Raw genomic sequence first — 25,569 nt, 5'->3', positions numbered from 1 at the left:
TTTTTTACCATCTAATGGGCAAAAAGTTACTCTAAAGGATGTTTACAGCTTCCCTGAGTTTTCATGTTTTTCAGTTCATTTTAATTTTCTGTTTGATTCTCAAGACTTTCTCCATTTGGTTAATTGCTAATTGTTTATTTTGAAAAACCCCTGAGTTCTTGCCCTTGCTATGTCTATTAAAGCACTTTATAAACATCTGTTTTTTAAAGTGCTATATAAATAAAGTTATTATTATTATTATTATTATTTGTGCAATCACTTATTTTGCATTACATATTTTATTTAACTGACATTTATTTGTAGAAATTTGTTTTCACTTTGACATTAAATAGGTTTTTGTTGTTTTTTTTTTCTTTTTGGTCAAAAAAAGACACCAAAACTGACCATAATTGATTTTAATTTTCAATAACAGTAAAACGTCCATGGGGGTGAATACTTTTCATAGGCGATGTATGCCTGAACACATGAAATCCAACCATCTGATCAGTATCTACTCTCCTTCTGACATCACAATGAGCCAGTACAATAATGCCCATCCCTCTCGTGGTTTCTCAACCCTCAGCTGTGAAAATGTGCAGCCGTTCTCATGCTGGCACATTCAAATAGAGGGTCAGGATAAGAAGAGCCTCTTTCATATTTCAATGGCGACACACCAAAACTGCTCACTCTGACAAAGGCTGTTCAGAGCTGGTTAATACAGGGTCAAAAACCTCCTCTGGTGCTTGACCTATGTCCTGTTTTGGAAAAAGCCTGATTCAGATGCTTCTTTTCCACCACTGTGGAGGACTGTGTCAGAGGTGGAAAGGGAGAATGATATGTCACCTTTAGCAAACTCCTCTAAGAAAAGTTTCAAGGTAGTCAGGGAAGAGATCCCAAGTCCCAGGCACTCATTTTGTTGCTATGCAACACCAAAGGTCCCATTTTTTTCAACAAAACAACTTCAGCGTCCAAAATAAATAAAGACAGAAGGACCATACTGTGAACCTCTTGAGTAAGGTTAAGTCTGTGGGAATAAGAGTGGGCAAACAGCAGGTGTAGTGGCTGGTAAAGGCCACAGAGTTGTTTATGTTTGGTAATTAGACTCTTAACTCCCAGGACATGAACAAACAAACAGTTTTATCTATGTTTTTTTTAAGGGTTGGAAAAGGATAATTAGAGTCTGCTTTACTTATGAAGATAAAATGTGAAACTGTTAATTAAATTTGGGTGTTGTTTAAAGATTCAAATGAATTCCTGTTTTTCTGACATAATTAGATGTCATATTTTTAGACTCTGAATCCTCAAAAAGATGGAAAATGAATGCAAATGCTGTTTATGGCTTTGTCCTTCATTTTCATGGAGAAAATGCAAGCAAACCCCCTCAGAACAGATCAAAAGGGCTACTAGGCTACTAACAACACAAGCAAGGACTCCTTATCAAAGACGACTGGCTTTATCTCATTAAAGCAGGCGAGGAAAAGGGAAAAAAGCTCCAGTTCCAAAGGGAAATGAAACAGTTTTGCCCGTATTTGCTTTGTTATTTAGCTAGAACAGCTCAAATTAATTACTCTCATCTTCCTCACTCGATTCATTATTCTAGCTGTAAACACATTAGTCAAATGAAATGTCTCCAAGCACACCTGGCATTCTTATCTTTCCCGCTGTAGACGACAGGTTGGTGCAGCTTTCCAACGCGCTGCAAGCAGAGTATTAAAGAAACCCAGCGCCTTTTCTGGGATACGGTACCTGCCGCCTCTTCTACCGATAGCTGCCTCCCAGGAAGCCTTAATGTATGAGATTTGTCAGTGTCAATTTCCCAGCTAATCTCTCTGGTCCACCTCGCTGCTGCTGCCTCTGCCGCCCATTCATTCTGCTGCTGTGTCTCTACCTGCTCGCGCTCCTGGGAAGGATACAGAGGCAGCAGGAAGCCGAGGATGGAAAACACATCTGTGATAGCTGCAGTGTGACCCTGCGTGTGCAAGCAACAGGGATGATACACATCCAGGGAAAGCAGCGCTGGCTTCATGCATACTTATTTATTCCTGCAGTAATTTTCTGCACAAGGTTTGTTTGTCACTACCTGTTCACACACTGAAATGTAACAGTGTCAGGCCAAACCAGGAAATATAATTATTTTTGACTCCCAGTCACCAAACAGTAGAACCTTAAAATTCTAGTACATATACCCAACAGTTCATTCCTTAAAAGCAAAGCTTGTAGAAAAAAATGCTTTAATTATCCCATAAGCTCTCTTTTACATTAAATCTAATAAAGCAAAGAATGTGAAAACCATACATGATCAAACTACAGAAATGTACTTGCATTTTATGGTACAAATGTGGACTTCAGGTTGTCCTCTAGATCATTTTAAAAATAAATATGTTACTAATTTTAAATCCAGACAGAAAGAGGCAGGGAGAGATGTTGGAAACAGTGAAATTCCTTCAATTCTGAATGCTCCCTGATTGCAACTTCATTTGGCAAGTCAGTCAAAGATTTCTGTTTAACTGACTTTAAAAATAAAAACAAGGAACATTTTTAAAGCTTTGACATTATGATACAGTATTACCTTTTTGTTTTGACTTTCCAGTGCAGTTAAAGTATATTATATCAGAAGCTGACCAGAGCTCAAAGCATATAAGATGCTTTTTATGGTAAATATGGTTTAATTTAATCAATAATGAGAAATTGATGTTTTTTAAATGTGCTACAGTTGAATGTTTTCTTTAAAAAGTGCATACAGTGCCTATAAGAAGCATTCACCCCCTTGGGTGTTTTACTCTAATCAATCATTGTAACTTTAATTTGGCTTTTTGACAAAAAGGTACAAAAAAACTTTAATGTTAAAGTAAATATTCTCCCCTTTAAGTCAGTATTTAGTAGATGCACCTTTGGCTGCAATCACAGCACTCAGTCTCTGTGGATAGGTCTCAATCAGGCTTTCACATAGGGACGCTGTAATTTTACTCCATTCTCCTTTGCAAAGATGCTCAAACTCTAGCAAATTGAATGGGAATCAGGTATGAACAGCCCTTTCTAATTTGTATGCTTTGGGTCATTGTCTTGCTGGAAAATAAATAATCTCCAAAGCCGTAGTTCTCTTGCAGACTGAATAAGATTGTCCTCCAGGATTTTTCTATTCATTTTACTTTCTACCTTTACAAGCCTTCCAGACATGGCTGCTGAGAAGCATCCCCACAGCATGATGCTGCCACCACCGGGCCCCACAGTGAGGCTGGTGTATTCGTGGTGATGTGGTTATGTTTTGGGTCTAACAAACATAGCATCTTGTCTGATGGATATAAAGCACCACTTTGGTCTCACCAGACCGAAGAGCTTTCTTCTACTTGACCATGGAGTCTCTCACATGCCTTAATAGAGCTTTCTTCAACAGTTGCCACTCTCCCATAAAGCTTTGACTGGTGGAGAACCCAGATTACACTTGTTGTATGGAGGGTCTCACCCATCTCAGCTGCTGAAGCTTGTAACTTCTTCAGAGTAGTCATAGATGTCTTGCAGTGTTAAATTTGACTGCTATTTTTAATTTTAGTCTCAGTCTTTAAGTTTAAGCCACATTTAAGTCATTTCAATCCTTTTTCATTTTGATGAATTATGAATTATAATGAATTCAGCTGAACCCAGAGAGATGTTCAGTGCCTTGGAAATGTTTTTGTATCCATCTCCTGACTTACACTTTTCAATAACCTTTTCTCTGAGTGTCTCAAATTGTTCTTTTGTCTTCATGGTGTAATGGTAGCCAGGAATACTGATTAATCAGTGACTGGTAAATATTTATGCAATCACTTATTTTACCTTTCATATTTTGTTTGGCATGACTTTGTTGAAATCTTGACTTCTTTGACTTTAAAGAGTTTTTTGTTTTGTACAAAAATAAAAAGTGCAAACACTTTTTATTGGTGCTGTACCTTGTTGGTGAAAACATGTGATGTTCCTTCATGTGAAAAGGCAGTCATGAGCAACACTGCATCATATAAAAATGTAAGAGCGAAGTAACAGCAGAGCTCAGAGTGCAGTTAACCCAGCTCTGAATAATAAAAAATAATTCACCACTCTGAAGCTCACACACAAAAGAGGGAAAAACTGCTAATCAATAGAGAGGAAAAGCTTTTTGTTACAAATGTATGACCCTGGCTCCTACATTGAAAACGTGCTATTTTAAGTGTCGGAAACTATGATTCCTCAAGGAAAGAGGCAGCAGCAGAGCAAAATTTGGCAGTCTCAGAGGTGTAATGTGCCTTAAGTTCTACAGTGGGAGAAAAAAATGCTAATTTAGGCTACGCTAAAAAAAGTTTAAATCCTCTGCTCATTACTGTTGGACGCTTGCGTGCCGCAAAGCCTCCCAGCCAGATATATTACAACACTTAATTAAAATAATTCTGCAAAACATTAAATAAAGACCTTGACTTACATTAGACTTCAGACTTCAGAGGATGACATTCAAACTTTTCCAATGAGAAGAGTAAAGCTTCAGCTTCCTTAGAGTTGCAAGTGTTCCAAGATGATTACAGTTATTTCTGGACAGGAACTTTTTTCTCAACGTTTTTCACAGTGGAAGTGTTGATCACATTCTTTGTTGTTCGGTAGATCCCCTGCTGTGTTCTGTCCTATGAGAGGAGGCCAAAAATCCCTCATGTACAGTATTAACATGGATTATTTCTACAGTACGGACAGACTTCCACCAGAAAAGGTTCAAACATAAACCACTGCTTTAACGGCAGGATGGAATCCTTTTTTTGCATAAAAGTATTTTAAGTCTGCTTGGAAACCTTGGCGCTGACTTTAGAACACATTTAACGCTACAGCATGTGATGTTTTTGATCCTTTCTTAATAACAATCTTTTATGGTTTGGCCATATTTGAATGTGGAGATGTTTTGCAAAAGAGTTAGTTATACCCTTTAGCTCTGACGTTTGACATCTGCTTTGTATCTTTGAAAGAACTGAAAGCAAAAATGCATAATTTGCAGAAATATTGAATTACAGAGCAGCCACAGTGGGATTCTGATTATGTAGAGAGGCTTAATGTGTAAAAATGTTAGATTAGGTTAAGTAAAGCAAACACAATTCTTGGGCAAACTCCTCTGTAAGCCTGTGCATGAGAATAAAGTATGAGTGTGAGTTTGATGAATTACATCCCTTGCTAGTGACCAAAAGGTCCCTGTCATTACATATCCATGATCAAGACAAATCACTGCAGCAGCCTGAAGGTTAATAAACTCCTAAACTCCAGGGTGACAGGAAGCCAAAAGAGACAACTCACAGTGACAGTTTGGATTTTGGGAAGTAATCTTATTTGCTTTCTTGCCCACAAGTTAGATGAAAAATGATGCTTTACACATCTTTATACACAAACAGGGAGCTATAGTCTATTAGTTAGTTTAGCTTAGCTAAGCTCAGGTTTTCTTGGCTTAGTTTACCTTAGTTTGGCTTTGTTTAGCAATCTTAGGTCTGACATATGGGGGAAAAGACAGCTGTGTGTGCCAAACCCAGATCAGATCAGAGATTCCCAAAGCAACAGGACCATTTGAGAACATTCCAGGGGAACGTTGAAGCGTGAGCTGTTGCATCTTGAATCAGGCCGGCTTCAGTCTGTCAAGTTGCCAGCTGCTGTTTTTAAGACACTGAGAGCAGAAAGAAGTAATACGATACGATACAATACGACAGGATCCAATGCAGTATGCCATGAAACAATATCGTACAAAATGATACAATATGATATGATGTGATACAACACAATTTGACAGGATGTAATAAATGCAAAACAATTCAATATGATGCACTACAATTTGACACAATATGATACAATGTAATATAATATGATATGACACAATACAACATGATACGATATGATTCAAGAAAATCAGACAGCTGCAGCTGATTCAAAATGCTGCTGCTCAAGTCCTCACTAAGACCAAGAGAGTGGACCACATCACTCCTGTTCTGAGGTCTTTACACTGGCTCCCTGTCTCTCAGAGAACAGACTTTAAGATACTCCTGTTAGCTTATAAAGCACTGAATGGTTTAAGCCCAAAATACATCAGAGACCTTCTAGAATAGTATGAACCATCCAGACCACTCAGGTCATCTGGTGCAGGTCTGCTCTGTGTCCCAAGAGTCAGAACTAAACATATAGATCAGCGCTCAGTTTCTATGCTCCGTATATCTGGAACAAACTCCCAGAAAACATCAGGTCTGCTGAGAGTCTGAGCTCTTTTAAATCAAGCTTGAAGATTCACCTGTTCACTGCTTCCATTGACTAAAACACTTAAACACATTTTAAATTTTCTATTTTAACTCTAACCCTGCACTGTAATTTTACCTTTAATATCTTTGCTTTTATCTTTTGTGGGTTTTATTTGCTGTTTTTACCACTTTTTATTCTACAATAAAAACAGATTTGGCGATACATTCTATTTCTTCTGAAATCCTCTATTGCGCACCCCTACCATGAAGTATATAAATCTTGTGGAGCGCTGGTTTGCTTAAAAAACCCGAACAAATTCAACAAGTGGCAGGTGGGCGAAACCACTGAGCCTTTCTCAAAGCTATATTGCTGGCTGAGGGCTTAACTTTGTTACTAGTAGATGTGTAAACTCCATACAATGAAAACAGATGGTAACGGAAGAGCAACTTGTTGTTGTGGACTTATCTGAAAAACAAAACAGAAATTGCTAATAGTGTTTATAGTGTTTGTATTAAGTGATTTAAGTCATATTTTTCTCATAATTCTGAGGCTTCAGTGATTTTAAAACTTTGTAAAAGTCCATGCTTAGCTAAGCTAACTGAAGCTTAATATTAAAGGTATAGATGACACGTGTTCACTCTCTCATGAGTCACCACTATACATGAAAGAGAAAACCTGTTTTACCCAGTTATGCTAAAGCAGGTCTGTTTCCAAGCTGCTTCAGCATTAAAACACTGCACAGGTATGGGCCAGCGACAGGCAGTGCTGAGGACGAATTTGTGTGTGTGTGGCATTCTTTTATTCTTACCTTGGCATTAATAATTCATCCGGCTGCATTCCATTAAGATGTGTAGAAACTGGAGCTTCATGTGTCTGGGCTCACTGCAGAGTGTCTGCTGCAAACACAGAGAGGATACAGTTACACAACTGACAAAAGGTATTTACAACTGAAAACTGCATCATTTTAAAGATCAAGTATCATAGAAAAAAAACAGGTGGATATGGGAAACAAGTTTGAAACTCAAACTTTGATGAAATAACATTTTTATGTGACACTGGTTTCTTTTTGTCCTTTTTTGTTGAATCAAAATAAACAAATGAGTTAAACAAAAAACTGAGCAACCAGAGTCTGCAGGAACATTTTAGTCTATTCTACATTCTATTTCCCAGTTCAGCTAAACACTCATTTAAATTGCATTTAACCAACCAAGAGAAGAAAATACTTAGATAACAGTCAAATTCATCACAGGGTCACTGTGTTAGCCACGCTGTACAGAATATATCAGGCTAACATCACACTGGCTAACAGTAGCAGCTAGCTCCGCCAGCCTTTGTACCTATCTGCAGATTAATATCGTGGCCTTTTCACTTCAGTTGAGCAGTTATACGTGAGTTCAACCCTCAACAGCCTAAATACCACTTTATTCATTCTATTCAATTTTTATTTATTACTTAAAAAACTGCCATACATAGCGCTTTTCCTGCTACAAGCTAACTGCTAAGCTTCTCATATTTACATCCGTTGAAGTGTCGAGGAGAGCTCAGACAGAAAGACAGCAGCCATTCACTGAAGCTACAGAGGCTTCTAGTGGTGGGAGGTTCATCTCAGTTTAAAAGACCATTTCAGACCGGGATTTAAAGCCTGTGTTTCTAAAAAAAATAGCTGTCTTACCAACAAGAAGTCATTTAGCATTACTTTAGGTATAGAACAAAAATCCAAAATGACACAGCAGTCATTTTTAATGCAAAATAGTGGAATTTTGGATTAATCGCAATTAAATAATTGTAATCTTTTGACAGTCCAAATTATTTTGCATGCAGCTGTAACATATTGATAAACACCAATAGCTGCAAAGTAATCATAACATATTATGATTCTGGTTTTCCCTTTAAGGATTAAAGAACTAGGGCTGGGAAATTATATTAATTCGCAATTTGGCATGCTGCAATTTTCAAATCACAGACAGTGCAATATTTCTTTAACCTGAAGAGTGTCAAAATACCAGTTTAATACAATCTTTTTTCTTTTTTTATGATATACACATTATTCAAACATTCAAGTGTCTTTTTAATTTTTATTTTTGTTAACAAAAATCCTCCTAGATAGAGGAGGACAGTGGATAGACTCGGAAACAGGGAAGAGAGCGGGCAGAGACATGCAGGAAATGGTGCCACAGGCCAGACTTGAAACTGGACCGCCCGCGTACATGGTGCGTGCCTTAACCACTCAACTACCGGTGCGCCCCAGTTTAACTTATCTCATATTGTGCTTGTTGGCTTGTTGTAATATAGAATGATTTCTTGCTCATGTATATTGAACAACACATAAAATAAGGAACCTAAATAATTGCATATCAAATTGCAATTGATTTGAGGGAAAAAAATTGCAATAACATTTTTTTCACAAGTCGTTCAGCCCTATAAAGAACTGAAATGATTTAGCCTATACCATAGGCTAAATCAGCAGAATCCTGAATATTAAAGACAGAATAAGTTTCTCTGTCTTCTGTAGATCATTCTTTATCACTAGATGTTTAAATGTCAGAAGTCACTTTTTACAATAAGATCTAGCATCACAACTTAGCATAATTTTGTTCTACGTTGAAATGAAATGAGGTTTTGGTGGTCTTTCTGTTGAATCTCACCATTCTTTTGTGGGTCTTTTGTTGAATATAATATCTGACCTGTCAATCTAGCTCTGTTTGCTGAGCAAACACTGTGATAAAGTTCATCAGTTCATCACCCTTAGAAATAGATGTCAGTCATCTATCTAAAGATACCCAAAATCCTCTAAGAGGTGGCTTCATGAAGTTTTGTTTTATCCGTTACGTTGCATTGATTTATATCCCGCAAAGGATAAGGGCATCAATCCGCTGTGTATGACATTACAGCTCGTTCGGGGCTGTCTGGGGAGAAATTATCACGCTCGATGATGTCGATGAGTTAAAACCCGTAGAACAGATGCACGCCTGATGTTGGATTCAAAGCACAATGCAACAATTCACTTCAAAGCGCAGCGAGCTCTCTAGAGACAAACTGCTGAAGGTACAGAGCTGCGTTCTGCAGAAGCCTGGAAATCTCCTGTAATTCAAAGGGAACAGACAAACTGAGATTTTAATTACATGTCGTCCAAGCTGCGCCGATGACCATTAAGAGTGAATTTACCTCCCATAAATAGCAACAATTATCCATCAGTCATCCTGTAGAAAACAAAACTCCTTTAATTTGTGTTGAATATGCATGCATTGTGTATCTAAATGATATCCCTAGTTTCCTTAATGATGAAACTTAGCAATGAAAGAGCTCCTAAAGTTATAACTGCTTTATTTTCCTGCAGAAGACTTGAATCATATGTAAAACAGCAAAGGAAGTCCTTTTTTCTGCCTTCCTGGGCCAAAATTAAAGCTTTAAAGTGCTGGACTGGGAGCCAAATGTGCTGTTGAGAGCGCATTAAAATGATAAATTTCCAAGTGCATATGTGATACCGCTCTGTTTTCACTCTTTTACTCTTCATTGTTGAGATGACCATAAAAACACTGCAGCTTTGGGCTGTACATTATCATATAATAATGCCTCTAAACTGCTGTGGGAATCATTTTAATGGGCCAGAAAACAAGAGTTGTTGGCAGTCCTGAGTCACGTCCAAACTAATGCAACAATAAGACGGGACTGCAGTAATAAAGCAAACAGCAGCCTAATAGCTGACCCAGGAGACTTGATTATGCTGTTTCTGTAACCCATTACAGCCGCGCAGGCAGTAAAAAGCCATCATGGTGACAAAACTTCAGCATAATGACTACTGGTTATTGTGAACAACATGTATACTAAATGTGCAAAAAGTCCAAAAAAAGCAGAGCGAAACAGTATGGCTCTTTGTAGCTACAATAGGAGCCATTTTCACAGTGTATAAATTAATATTAAGCTCTGAAAGGGTCACTTTTGCCTTTTCAAGCTGTTGTGTTATACACTTTCAAAATAAAAAGCAAATATCCGTGAGGGTGTTTAGGGAGACGTTTAGTTCAAACTTTTTAGTGGGCTTGTTTGTTATTCTCACTTTACAGGCATGTAACCAGAAGTGAGAAGTAAGGCGGAAAGCATTATTTTCTTCACTTATATACTGAACCTTAATTATAATGTTATGAAAGAAAAAATACAAATTAAGTCAGATTTTTAACCCAGAACTGCAGAGAAAGAAGCAACACATAGCAGGGGGTAATCAACAAAGAGATGAAGTAGAGTGAGGGAGCAACAGAGTCGACACAAAGAAATCAAATGTTGTTTTCAAATAGACCTATTGTGTAAAACCAGATCATTAATTCTCATAATCACTCTTTCACCCTATTACTATTCAGATAATCTCCATAATGATCTGAGTGTTTGAGCATGTGCAGTTTGACACAACATGATATAATGACGGAACAGCCAGCCATTAGACGACAGCCCCTTTTCTCAGAAAAAATAGCAATTAGCATTCAAGCTAGCAGCAATAACTATTTGAAAAGGGACTAAAAATGGATAGAGGTTCAATGTTGAATCTGTTGGAGTGAATTAAATCTTTAAAGTCCCTGAAAGTCACCCAAGTTCCAGGCCCACTAGAAAAGCTTATGCATGGATGGCATCATTGGAACTGCTAGCCTTAAGAGGAAAAAAGTTAGAGGTTAAAATGTATGGCTCAAAAGTTTTCTAATAGTGATGCACAATAAGTATTTTTGTGTCCCTATTTTCTAAGTTTTATTATACAATGTCATTTCTGGTTGTACACTAAAAATGCTGGTCTGGAAGTACTCTAACAGATACATTCAGGGATGCTAGTTCCAAACCTTGCTGCTGCAGTCGGTCCGTTTTGTTTCTCTTTTGTTCACTTAAAGACCCCATAAAGTGAAATCAAAATTTGTGTCTTAACACACTAGATATGTTGAAATATGGTTGCTGTAAACATGTGAAAACACTGATATCTACATGTGACTGAATTTTGGATTTACACTGTTAGAAAGTTTTCACCTCTTTCCTGGCTGGGTTTAATTTGGGCAGGGCTAATTTGTGAACTCTGACATCACCGGTCCACAGTGAGAAATGACCCTGCCCCTCTAATGCTACAGTGATAACAAATCACAGAGCAGTTCATCTCAGTGCAGTCTGTTATTAGCTGATGTCACTGCCTTCATTAAAAGTTAGGTGTCAGTTAAATGCTGTTTTTTGTTCACTGTGAGGTAAATTTGCCACATCTATCAGCCACAGTTGACCATGGATCATTCAAAGAATCTTAACAGAGATTTGAGCCAGAAAACGGATTTTGTCTATTTTCCGGCACAGAGCCAGGCAGCTCTGATCATAAGGTCAACATAAGGTCAAGGGGCAGGCTAAATGCAGGAGTGTTTGTCTATGTTTCACTTGAACCAGATGCAGCAGGAACAAACATCTTGCTGTTGGTGTGTTTTAAGCCATATTTCATGTGTTTTTAATCCTGGATGGTTAAAAGAAGCAGACTGTGGCTGTCTCTCTACAAGCAGATTCAGCTTAATCCCTAATGTCTGTTAGTGCTGCAATGATAAAGTTTAGTAAAGTATCTGATGATAGACAGATACTCCCTTCCAAGTCTGTCATAATAAAAGTCTTCAATGCTAATCAATGAAGACTTTTATTTTGAAGAGCAACTTAAAGAAACTGAGTGTTTTTAGTGGAAACTTAACAACAAAGATGTCTCAAACAAGAGACATAACTTCATGTAACTCCTACCTGAAGTTTTAAATACGGGATGGGAAAATGAAACTGAAACTTTTTAGCTTTAATCTGTCAAAATATAACCTGACACGCCAGATGGATTTGTTTCACACACATCCGTCTGTGAAAGCTTCAATAGGAAACGTCTGAGAAAAGGCAGAGGCTTTGAAAAAACTCAGGGTGTGATTGGATGAACGTTCTATCCGTCATGTCTCTACGGACCAATCAGAGCAACAAAACACGTGACGTATCAGCTATCGAGCTGTGCATGCGCAGCTATGGAGGAATAACGCGAAACATGGCGACTATGGACATGTGAGTACTCGACTGTTGTCATTTTTGAAAAAAAAAACAAAAAAACTCACTGCTGTTCTTTCTTCTTCTTTTAACAAAGACATGTCATCAAGTTCTGATAAAAATGGCACTTCAGCAGCATCCACGCTAATCTCTTCCGCCATAATTGCACCGGCCTCTTGCTGCTGCTTGTTTACGTTACGACTCTGCCGTGCCTGAAAGTACTGCCCCTTGTTGCTGATTGGTCCTGTCACTTTCTAACCCCAAGCGGTTCAGACGGGAGCTTGACAAGGATTCGCCAGTGAAAAACAAGGATATGGGCGTATCCGTCTGCTTTGCAAGGTTAGTCAAAATATATGTAATTGTTTCTTTGGTGGCCGACATATAGAGCCAACAGGTCCAGCAGAGCAGACAGATGATTCCTCCATTCAGGTTATAGCATTTTTCATTTTTGAGGATTGTATTTCTCGTGAGTGGGCGTGGCTTCAGTTCATTCAACCGGCACACCCACAGATTTTACTGCCTCATTTTTCAGGATTTCGAAGCTTAGTTTTATAAACTTGGGGATGTTTTATTTGACTGAAATTTGGCCTAGTGGTTCATAACCCACTGGCCTATAATACAACAAATGTAAATGCAGATTTATTATCACTTTATAGGGACTTAAAGTCTTATCTCTCACACAGACAATCCATTTACAACAGTGACACAACCTCTGACTCAAGGTGTCCCCAAACGTTAGGTGCTTGGTCCTTCTTGGTCTTCTTAGATATTGTACAGTGTCTTTGAGTTTCGAAAAGTGCTTTATGAGTAAAATGTATCATTATTATCATTATTATAAAAACTGACAAACACAGTTTTAAACAAAATCCTAAGAATGGTTGGTATATGAGGACTTCAGTGATTTATGATCTAAGCTCCAGTTGAGCTTTGCACAGAAACAGACCCTGTCCTTCTGAGGGGAACTTCTACACTCCTGGTTCATTTCAGAGTCTGTCCTTTTCACTTTAACCATACTTTAACTTTGTCTTTTCTTAAGTATCTTTACTCCCAAATATCTGTTCTCCTGATTAAGCTTAGTGCAAACACTTCCATTCAAAGCAAACGCTGTGCTGAGTCCTTTTTGAACTTGAACGCACTGTAAACCTGCCAGATATTAGCATAATAAAGGGAGAAACATTAACGCAGCATGCTTCACAGTCATGCTTAATTCCTGTTCGCCCCACAATGGGAGAAAATATTATCAGTGTTGTCGTAAACACAAGTACAAATCCCTGCTGTTATGGCGCTCCTACAGAGAGACTTCTGATGTTTCCCAGTCATTTCCATTCCACTGGCAGCATTTGCATTTGTTTGATTTCCAGCAGCAGTATGCAATGTCTCTTTGTGCAACAATTCAGACACAAATAAATTAAGATCCATCCTTCCCAGCAAAGATTATTCATCTCTCTTCTCAAGCTGTCTGGACTATGAAAACAGCTTCGAGTTATTCATTCCAATTCCCACACCGGACTCCTACTGCTTTGACAGTAAAGGCTGCAGTCTGCAGTTCCCCTATGCATGTTTTAGTCATATATCCACCTTACACAACAGCTAATAAAGGATTTGTTTAGCTGACTTTGGTGTGCACACGCAGGATGAATCATTGTAATGTAATGCATGCCTATAGCTACAACCCCTCTGCTAATCCTTCTGCAGAAAATCAATTTTTCACATCGGCTTCGACTGCCCTAAGGAAGACGAATCACAAAACTAGTCAAAGCAGCGATCAGAATCAAAAAGACTCGAATCAGACAGAGCAGAGTCGATGCAATGCCTCGTGTACAATCAGTAACAAGTCAGTGCCAGAATCAGAACACGCTGTTTCATTCTCATCAGCCCCTCAAAAAGACAAACATGGTATAATTAGGATGATTAAGACGAGCAGAGACTAAAGGCCAACAGTGTTAACAGAGCTGCAGATAATAAAAGGATTAGGGGTGATTCACTTACAGAAGCTAATGGCATTTCAAGTCGGAAAAAAACAAGAATTCATTAGCAAATGTGAGTGACGGCTGAGTATCGCTCAGTTTCACAGTAGAGATAGAGAAATTCAATCCAGAACAGGTCTGCCTATCTCCGGAAAAGACTGGAAAAGTCACTTAAAGTGTCACACAGCCAGGTGAAAAACAAAAAAATGGCACCTTCAGGAAAAGAGAGAGCAGATCTGCAGCCGGCAGATGAGCACTGACCCAATCTGACCCACTTCTCCCTGATTTATGGTTTATGGTCCCTCAGCAGACACAGCTTTGTTCTGGGGGGTCATAAATCTCCTGCACCTCAGAGCCGATCAGCTGACCCTACAATCCTGGCAGAAGCCCCCGCTAACCGCCTCTCCCTCCCCTGCAGTTTCGAACGGGCCCATCCGCCGGCCGCAGTAGAGCTCTCAACACAAAGCAGAAATCATCCGATAGCACAAGCACCGACAGTTAATCACCGTGAGCAGACAATAGTGTGAAACTGAGCCAAGTCAGGCCGGGCAACGCTTAAGCGCTCAAATGGGACAGCTGAGAGTTTTACCTGTTTGTTGCATTGGCTCTAAGCGTAGGGAGTGTTTTACTAAAGAGTAGAATTGAGTTCTCACTGCTTGAAATACACCAGTGAGAGTGAGAAAGAGGTTAAAATAGTCTGTATTTAGCCTACAGCCATGTTGAAAAGGCTAGATTCTGGGGTAATAATAAGAAAAATTAATTGGTGAGAGGTGAGATCACTATAAAGGCTGAATGTGACTCAGCAGGTGAAGTCCCACAGCACAGGAAACGCTCGATTCCTGAAAAAAGTTCCTTTTTTGACACGTCAGAGTCTGCACTGAGGAAAGACAAATCAAAAAAGGAAGCAGAAAGCGACAAGGAGAAGATGGAAAAGGAAAGGGACAGGGAGGAACAGCGTGACAGATAGTTGAGAAACTGACTTCTCCTGACTGCATCCAAAGCAGGGCACACACTACAAGAAAAAAGTGATGATTTTGTACCAGCTGCCCCCCTTTTGAATGAAGTCAGCTAAGTCCTGATTATCAGATGGATCTTTGCATCATCTTGACAGATTTTCCTGTGGTGCGAGTTATCTTAAGAGTGATCTTTCCCTCTCCATCTGCTTGGAAGACATTCAGAACTAACAGAAATAATAAACATGAAACATGTTCAACATTGACCATCAGCTACCCAGAGGACAACACGAAGGTAAGCTTTGCATGCACTCTACAAATTAGCACGTGGAAAAGAACAACACGAAGTCAAGCTGAATTAAGGTGGAAGCACAACAAACACAGCCATGTTGACAGTAGTGAACACAAAGCATTTAGTGGTCAAGGCTAGTTGTCAGTGAATGAATCTGTTAGCATGTCAGTGTACTGTGTTGGTCATCTCACTACACACCATACATTTTAAGAACAGAACTGCCAAATCTAGCATTATATGCTGTCGTGTTCTGGCTGAGAATACAGGATAGTCGTGTTTATGTTCACTGTAAAAGTATAAAACAGCTGCTTGGTAAAGTTTCCTGGTCTGCTTGCTTCAATTGGCTATTGATAAAGGGAATTAGACATATAAGGTGCTAAGGATTCAGTGTGGGGCCCAATGTGCCACAACCAGGTTGAATAGAGTCGAGCCTGACACATGTCAACACACGTCGCTCGGCAGCCAAGGTCAAACTTGACGGCATCTCTTTTGTCCGGGCCTTTTTGACTCTGGTGATATGCCCCAACACTGCCAGCAGTTTTCAAGCTTTTGGAACATCCACAGCACAACCGTGGGCTCGTGGCAACCCTACTTCCTGCCCAGACAGTACCCTAGGCTGTGCTTACTGGCTACATCCACCCCTTACTCCCACCCTGTGGATTGGATGTCCGATTTGATGTCACGAGTACTAGTCACTCAACACTTAATCCTGGGGTACGCATTTGCAGCAAGTCCCAAATCAGGCCTCACACCCTGACTGTTAAATGGATGGCAAAATGGACCTAAAAGCATCTTGCGTGTTGCCAACCTAACAGTGACTCAGCAGGTGAATCCTAGCAGCCTAGACAGCACTCCATTCCTAAAGTAAGTTATTTTTTCTTGACACGCCAGAGGCAAGAAAAGCACACCAAGGAAAGAGAAATCAAAAAAGGAAGCAGAACTTGACAAGGAGTGGGAAAAGAGGAGGGGAGAAACAGCATGAGAGATAGATGCAGCCAGAGAGGAGTCAGTTATTCTTCAAGTAAGACATCCGCGAGGAAACAAGACACAGCATGCAAGGACTACAACTCAAATGGCTTAAAATATTGACGACAAAAGGCTTCACCTTTTCTGCACTGACACGAGACAAAAATGCAAACTCACCTTCCTTTGTTAAGCATGTAAAAGTATTTCTGGGTTCAGTCCAGACAGCATCTACATCGTAGGAAGCTCTGCTGAAGCTCTGTGCTCCCCACCGGTCTTAATGATCTCCATGACTCATGCAGGAGCTGATAATTGGCTCTTGGAAAAGTGTGATAAACACTCATTGTTAAAGCAGCAAGTTGCCTGCATTTTTGTCTTCTCACGTGTGCACATGGTTATTTTCCCTCCCTCTTTTTAACCCTTTTCTTTTTGCTCTATCACAAGCTTTGTCCGGCGCACTCCCTCCCCTTCACCACTCTCTTCGCCACTTTCTCACTGGTTCTTTCCCCTATGCCTTTCTGCACTTTCCAGTTTCCTCATCTGAAAGGAACAATGTATTCACACCCTCTTGACCCCGACCTTCTTGTAGCTCACAACTTGTATCATGATGAGGAGTGTTGGCTAAAACTAATTACAGTTTAGGGTCGGAGCAGCAGGACAGGCTTCAATAATTCATGAGCTCAATTTAAGAGGTAAAGGTGGATGTGTACGTGGAGAAATGAAGCTTGAAGAAGTGGCAGGGTGGTATTTCTTTTCAGTCAACCTGTCGATGCAATGCATGTCAGTATATCTAGGAATAAGGGTAGCCATTTATACTGAAATATTTAGAAATCTTTGGCATATCAATCTCTGTCATAGAGTGAGAAATGCAGCAACTTCATCAGGTCTCCAATATCATTTGAGCTTTTTTGCCTGGCACAAACAGGAAGTTGTAAATCCACAAAAGAGACTTGTAGGCAAGCTTAGATGAGCAGAGATTGAGCCAAATGTTCTTGCGTCAAGGTAATGTTTCACTATGAAAATGCTTTAATAACAGTAATGCTTGTGTTCTGGCCTCAGTGATGTCTAAAAGCTTCAAATTTCTGAGTTATTAGATCTGTAAATCTGCCATCCAGCTCTTAGATAGCATTAAAGGTTAAAAAAGTGAAAGTACTGTGCTCAAGAAAATGTCCTATTTTTTTCCACAACTACCCCACCGTCTTAAACACTGTAAATTAACATCACATGCTTTGCAGCACCAACTAAGACAAACCGGAGTGATGACAGAGTTAAACTAGAAAAGTGTTACAACTACAAATCCAACATCTGGTAGAGATAGAGCGGCTTGTCAGCACTCCAAACTCATCAAATATAGCAGCTTGGTTAGAGTTGCAGAGAAAAGGCACATACTAAGTGACTTTCTAGAAAATTTATGGACAGGTTCTCTGGATTATTTTAAATAGCGTACTGAATCATGGGACATAAGATAAGCAGCATGAAAGGCCGCTATGGTGGGCATTCCAGGGGGTGAAAGAATATCTTGCAAAACCAACAAACAGCTTAGATTTTATCTAAAAGTTACAATGTCATTTAGCAGATGCTTTTATTCAAAGCAATTTACATCTGAGTGATAGATTTGTGTTTAAAGGCGTACCAGTTAACTCTGTTTTGTTTGGAATTGTGATTTCAGGAGCCTTGCCAATGACTTTTCTAACTTTTTCTGGAATATTTGCTTTAGAAATATATGCAAACCAAAACATCTCTACAAAATAATCCATGGGCCTCATTCACCAGTATTTCATGATTTCTCCTTAATTCATTCTTAGAAAAATTCCTACAGATTCCTGGCAGATTTATGTTGAGTATAATTGTTCTCTTCTGTGCTCTTAGAACTATAAATGCCATGTCATCTTTAGCTGGAAGCTCGTGCACGTTTTTACTAATTAGCAGAGAAATGCCCATATCAGGGCATGAGACTGCAGGGCTGTATGCAAACACAGGAGGCACAAAGGAAGGAATGGACAGTACTACAGTAATACTGCATACCCTGGTAAATTTATCAGCCTAGTTTATATATTTACATTTAAAACATTACCTTGACGCAAAAACAACTGGCTCAATCTCTGCTCATCTAAGCTTGCCTACAAGTCTCTTTTGCGGATTTACAACTTCCTGTTTGTGCCAGACAAAAAGCTCAAATGATATTGGAGACCTGTTGAAGTTGCTGCATTTCTCACTCTTTGACAGAGATCGATATGCCAAAGATTACTAAATATTTCAGTATAAATGGCTACCCTTATTCCTAGATTTACTCACACGCATTGCATCGACAGGTTAACAGAAGAGAAATACCACCCTGCCACTTCTTCAAGCTTCATTTCTCCACGTACACACACCTTTGCATGTACAAAACTGACCTTCAGAGTCCTACTAAAAGAGCATAAGGTTGATGACAAAGCTGCCATATTTGGAGAATTTGAAGTAATAATACTAGAAAGACTAGTAGCAGAGTTCTTTCAAAGACAGGTTTTGTTCAGTTAAAAATAATAATTCCTCAAGGGTGTAAGCCAGTAGGCCCTCCTCATCTAAGTCACTGGTTTCCAGCCTGAAATGCAGGTCAGACCAGGGGGTGCCAAGATAATAGGGGCTGCATAAGGCTCTATCTACTCTGTGGTTGTCAAAATCTGATTTGCATAAGCCATTGATCTAAAGAAAGGTTGAATGTATGTGCTGATTCAAATTTATTTTCAGGAGTTACAAACTTAATTTGCCAGTTATTCCAAAAAGATGCAAATAACAAGACATGCTTATAATCATTATAATCATGTCAAGGTTCAGTAGTGTTACTTGGCTCTTTTATAATCATAATTGTAGATACAGTTGCTAAATATTTCCTTAGATGAACTATATTCAAAGTTTTCTGTTAGAGAGCTGCAGACATGCTGTGAATCAGCTCCCCTGGCACTAATCTACAGACCTGTACGTACTGTCTGAGCACCTGTGTTGCCTGAAATTCGGTGATAAATTAGTGACACAATGAGCAGCTTCAGTCGCAGGTGCATCAACTGTGCTATTTGAATTTCTCTCCCCAGGCGCGGTGTGCAAATGCTGACTGTCGGAGTTTTCATCAATCGTAGTTTTCAGTGAGCAGAATTTAACGGATCAGTTAGAAATGTTAAGTGTGTGGATGTGGAGGAGTAAATATCAGCACAGACTGCTTCATATTCTGACGTTTATATTATCCTGGTGACTCCATCAGGGGAAAAGGAGGTATTTATTCATGAAGGTTTCTTTCTTTCCTGCAGTCTGGTAGGGATTGATGTTCTCCTCCTACAAAGGTCATCAGGGCTCTGCTGTTCCACATCTACCACCTGCACAGGTAGGGATATGAAAAATATTACAGAAAACAAAAAAGTCTGACTCTATGATGTTTTTCTCTTATCTAGTTGAGATTCTATTATATGAATGATTAAATTACTACAAGAAAAAACTGTTTAAGGAGAACAAATTTTCCACAGATTTTGTCTCATCAATGTACTCTAAAAACACACAAGACTGGCACATTTAACTTCAAAATATCCATCAATCTCTCACAGAGAATAGCCCTCGGACCCCCTAGAGGGTTCAGGGTCCCTGACTACAGTTTTCAAAAATCCTGTGGGAAACACTGTACCTATTGCCATGATAAATTTGGTCACAAATCTTGTTATGAAAGTTTCATAGTCTCTAGCAGGGAGCAGAGCAGCTTCTCGAGTCAGTGGGCTCAAGCAGAAAGTTGGTACGTTGAAGTTGATGAAAGAAACGGACCTGAGAGTGGGAGGGTGTACTGATGTGCAGGGGGTCAGAAATGTACAGACCATCGAGGTTATGGATGGTCTTAAAGGTGAGGTCAGAATCTTAGAAATAATGCAGTGAAGCTGCTGAAGAACAGGGGTGATGTGGTTAATGGGTGGGGTTCTGGAGAAGACACAGGTGCCAGAATTCTGGACTAGTTGGAGTTATAAAGGGATGTGGGGAAACCAAAAAGAAGGGAGTTGCAGTAATGCATCCAGGAAGTGACTAGGGTGTGAAGGCCAATGACGTCAGTGTTGCAAAAAGTGAGATATGCTGGCAGAACATTTCTACTGATTTGATCTTAGAAAGATAGCGTGCTCTTAAGGATGACACCCAGACTCTTTAGTGGCATTTTTGATGGTATCAGAGGCATTTTCCAATACTGGAATGAGTATTGGAACAACTCTAGACTACAATAAAGGAAACCTTTCCAGTCAATTAGAAAAATTATTCTTTCCTGTCTGATCTGGTAAAGCCCATTTTATATCCCTCATTTCCAAACAGAGGCATTAGAAGAAGAATCTCTGTGATGGAAATATAAATATTAAAATCAAGCAGTCAGGAAGCCTGAGTCGCCTTCAGGTCCACATCTGTAACGCCAACCTCGGTACACCTCCTCTAGCTGATCAAAGCTGCTCCTCGCCTTCATCATCAACAGCTGGTGTGCATGAGGAAAAAAAGGAATGGCAATATGGTGTGATTATGCAACCTATTTCAACCAGCCCTCCACCCTGCTCTCCAAACAAACACAGTTTGCCTTTGGTCTGTATTTCACTGTCATTGATGCATATTTCATAAGGGAATTCACTGTCTTCCTTTGATTCTTTGGCACTTTGGTGCTGCTGTCTAGAAATCCATTAGACCCCATTATCATCTCTCCAGTCCTAATTAAAGACAACAAGGAGACTCTTACAGCTCTAATCTGCTGCATATAACAGAGCAGGCCCCCTCCTAGATATAGAAATTAACAGGTGGGATAAAAGATAAAATAAAAACTGCTTTTTAAGTGAATAAATGATTCAAAATTTAGTCTGTAAAGTGTCAAAAAAGTGTAAAAGCCACATGTTACTGAAAATAGAGTCTTCATCTGATTTACAGACCAAAATCCAAATATTTAGCCGACAATGATATAGAGAAAAGCAGTGAGACCTTACACTTGAGAGGCAGCATGTTTCACAATTTTGCCTCATTAACGATTAATGATCACCGTGGCCCAAAATCCCTTGCCAAAACCACAAACATCTTCTAACTAAGCGTTGACAGCTCCTCTCAGTCCCTCTCCATCAAACCTCTAAAACCTCAAATTCATTTACGACAGGAAACACTTCCTTCTACTCCACTGAATCATCACAGCAGCTTTTTCCACCCTTAAACTTTAATCAAATTTGTCTTTACAGGTACACATAAAATGGTTTTCTGAAAAAGGAGGCTAGAACATGAGTGGAAAAAACTCTAGTTCATCAAATTTACTTGAGGCTGGGTACAAGTCCCATACAAACACAGAATACTCAATTTTGACAGCAGATATAAGTTTAGAGTCTGGTTCAAAATACAAATTCGGCATTATGCCTGGTTGACTCTTAGGTGGGTATTTATTAAAAATAATTTTCAGTGTTAAAAGTCCAGTTCCAAATACTGCATCTGCAATGTGTTGTGAGTAAAAGTGTGTTTTTTGAGGCTTAGGCTTAGGAATAAGGACATTTGTTTGCCCAACCTAAGAAAATTTCAGTTTTTCTATAGTATTTCCCAAGTGCTGTTAAACAGAGGACATAATTTTCAACAGAGCTTCTCAAACATCCTAGTGTTATTTTGGATGCTTACATTATTTTACTTTGGACGTGTCAGAAGCTGGGTTTCCATTACAGTTTTTTGCAAAATAAAAGTGATATTTCTCAAATGTTGACTAAATGCGCTTTGAATGTGTTTCCACTGAAGGGTGTTTTGGGGCATGAGCCTCGCAATTCTCGTAAAATCTCATCTCGCGTGACTCTGCTGCGAGGAAGCTGGACGTTCAAATCCCGTTGCGTGTCGGTATGATTGTGATTACATCTACTGCAGTTGCCTTGATAATTTTGAACAAAAAATTAAGGCAATGGATAATAGTTCAGAGACAAAGTCCCTATGTATGGCAAAAGCCACTTATAAGGGTATAAGTATGATGTTAAGAAGAGTCATGCTTTTCTATATCAAAATGTCTGAAAAACCTCCTCATGACAGCGTAAGAACTTGTTAGTGATATTTGAGAGGTTTTTTGAAATTCAGGTGTTTCCATTACCAGTTTTTATTGTGCTGTTTAGATTTTGCGCATTACTAAGGGTAATGGAAACACAGCTTAAGACATCTCCTGAGAAATCCCTGTCCATTCTTCTTTGGCCAGTCTCCAGATTTGATGGTCTTGTGGTATGGATCTTGGTCTTTGGTTCACCCAACAGACTTGCTTGAGGCTTTCATGATCCTGATGCACACTTTTTGTGCCTATCTTCAATGCCAGTGGAAGTTCAGAACTCTTCAGCTGTGGAATCAGCAAAGTGTTATCGACTTTAATGCACCATTTACCTTAGCATTCGTTGACCCCGCTCTGTTATTGTATGTGGTCTTCCACTTTGTGGCTGAGTTGCTGATATTCCTAAATGCTTCCACTTTCTAATAATATCACTTACAGTTGAGTGTGGAACATCTAGCGGGGATGAAATTTCATGAATTGTCTTCAGCCCTTGTAGGAAACACTTTATTAGCTAGGATTGCATGTTTGATGTCGTGCCATCAATCTATTAACAACTTACAAACTAAAGAGGTACTTCTTTGAGGATCTGAGCTCAGCAGTAAAATGTGAGTGAGTTTAGCCCTCTCTTCTTCTAATGGTTGGAAAGTCACATTATGCTAAATGAGCAGCAGAGGGAGAGACGCTGAGGGAAAATGGCCACAGAGACGGAAGATAAAGCAGGCAAAGCGCACTTCAGTGAGTGTAAGATCATTCCACTTCAAAACACAAGGAGACTTAATGTTGTTAAATAGGAAACTTTCTCCCAGTTATGGACAGCAGTTTTGATAAGCTGGGTGTTCTTATTTGAACCCTTTCAAAGCTCAGTGGTGTAACTCAGTTTCTCTATGTTAATGTGTGGACTCTGTGTGTGTGAAGTAACAAAATATGGTGTATTGCTAGTATATCAATATAATCTTACCATGTGATTATGTTGAATACAGAATTGTTTGTACTTCGGCACAGTTTTAGGTACTTTTATTGAAATGTACATACATTTTATATGAAAGCATGTTGCCTCCATTTATTTGACTCCAACTAACGAATCATGTTGTTTTGTGCTGCTTACTTGTGATGGACCGTGATGAGATGGATTTAATGTGATTTTTTTTTTGTTTGCATCCCCAGACTTATACTTTCCCATAACCTTTTCTCTGACTTGCTTGGAGTATTCTTTTTCTTCATGGTTTAATGGTAGCCATGAATACTGATTAACCAGAAACAGGTATCCTTTTACTACAGCCACTTCAGACACATCCACTGCACTCCAGTGATCCCCATGTCATTAACTGAGACTAATAGCACCAATTGGCTGGACCTCAACAACAGCATAAAACTGTTTATAGGCACCATTATTACATATTCCTTTTTTTCAGTGTACATGAATTTTTAAGACACTTTAAACAGGAGTAGACTATTAATATTTTAACTTTTCTGATGTTTTTCTTTGCAGCACAAATGGCCTGACAAATTTCTTGTATGTGTAAAGGTGCTCTCCAGTAAAATATATTCTTATTCTAACAAAATTGTTTGGGTTTTTTTGGAATCTTTTCTCTTTAAATGATAAGAAGGAGTCCGTGGCTTACAATTTAGTTTACTAATTCATCAAGTGGAAGTTCATTATTAATTGTCCCATCTGCTCGCGTCTAGCTTTATAAATAAAAAGTTACAAGTTCAGAGAATTTCAGAGGGAAATCTTTCCTGATATAATTTTACATTGGTGGTGATGTACCTGCTGGAGAAGAGACAAAACATGCCCACAATCCTAAACAGAGATATCTGAGGTTAAAACTCTGGATATGATGCAGCAGAAGTGAAACTTTTTGCAGAGGAAAAACCTTGGCTGTCTACTAAATGTACTAAAGTACTTTATATTGCAGTTTGACACAGTTCTGACACTCCAATCCATGTCTTGCAGGGTTTGGACAAGGTTTTGTTTCCAGAAAGTGTTTCACCTTTTTTTCACTTTTAGCTTGGCTGATGTAAGAGTTACAAGATCAGCAACTGTTGGCAGACGCAAAACACACAAATCTGAGGATTTCGTCTCACCAGGGCACTATTTAGTTTGTTTGCTCCCAGTTTTCACCCATGTAAGGTTTTTTATTATTTTGGATAAAACTTCAAAGATAGTGACAAAGCTCTGCCAAGGTCAGAGCACTCTGATTTAGAAACACTGCATTAATACGTCTGAATGTAGATCAGCATGCTTGCTTTGTTCGGATGTCATCTAAGGGTGGGTGCTGTCAAACCTGCAGTAAAAAAGACAGCATAAGCTCTCCATTGGCTTGTTTTCTGTTTACACTGCATTATCATAAGGCAGGTGAAAGCCCACATGATCAGTCTTTGTGTCCTTATGTCACAGCCTGCCTTTCCTACTACATGCGGTGCCTATAAAAATATTCAGCCCTCAGATGTTTACTCTTTTACACCGGTGTCTGGCAGGTCCCGTCACTGGTTAATCAGCACCATGAAGACAAAAGGAAACTCCAAGTCAGTCACAAACACAACACCCCCCTGTGAAGCACCATGGTGGCAGCATCATGATGTGGAGATGCTTCTCAGTAGCTTTCCCTGGAAGGCTTCTAAAGGTAGAGGGTAAAATGAAAATAAATTAATTAAAAAAAAAGGTTAAAAACATCCAAGGGAGGGAATATTTTTTAAAGGCACTGATTGTAAACTAGTTGAATTTTGCATTCTGGTATGAGTAAGCATGTTAACCTTCCTGCAACATGAGTTGATGTAATTAGAGTCCCCTGGTAACAGCATTGCTGCTATTATTTGTAGTGGTCGCCAAATCAATTGCTTTTTTACCATAAACGAACTTTGACAGTAAGCTGAGACCACTTGTGAGCTTGCATGTTTTGAGTTCAATTGTCATGCTACACCTGTCCAAATTAATTGGGCCAAACAGGGGTTGCTGCTCAGTTTTCTCCAAAAGATCCAGACGGAAAAGCACCCTTAGGTGGCTTATCATGTATTTCTATTTACAGCTGCATTGATAGAACCCTTAAGATGGGAGGATTGAATTATCATAACGAAATACAAACTCCTAATGGTGATCTTGACTAAGCAATGTGAATGAACTCCTCAATACTGAATGACTCACTGTACAGTCTGCTC

General features: G+C 39.2%; 1 protein-coding gene across 2 annotated transcripts in view; it reads right to left on the bottom strand.

Moving 5' to 3' along the window:
* mgat4c (mgat4 family member C) overlaps window positions 1-25,569 on the bottom strand; it is a 202,729-nt gene that overhangs the window by 162,428 nt on the left and 14,732 nt on the right. The window contains exon 2 of one of the 2 annotated variants that reach the window (XM_041796227.1): window positions 6,992-7,079. The gene's annotated coding sequence lies outside the window, so the exon portion shown is untranslated. The remainder of the gene's footprint in view (window positions 1-6,991; window positions 7,080-25,569) is intronic. The other variant, XM_041796228.1, reaches the window with a different exon arrangement.

The sequence above is a fragment of the Cheilinus undulatus genome, linkage group 9 (genome assembly GCF_018320785.1).
Source record: "Cheilinus undulatus linkage group 9, ASM1832078v1, whole genome shotgun sequence".
Lineage (NCBI taxonomy): Eukaryota > Metazoa > Chordata > Actinopteri > Labriformes > Labridae > Cheilinus > Cheilinus undulatus.
The sequence above is the reverse complement of the archived record's forward strand: the minus strand, read 5'-3'. Positions and strand labels throughout refer to the sequence as shown.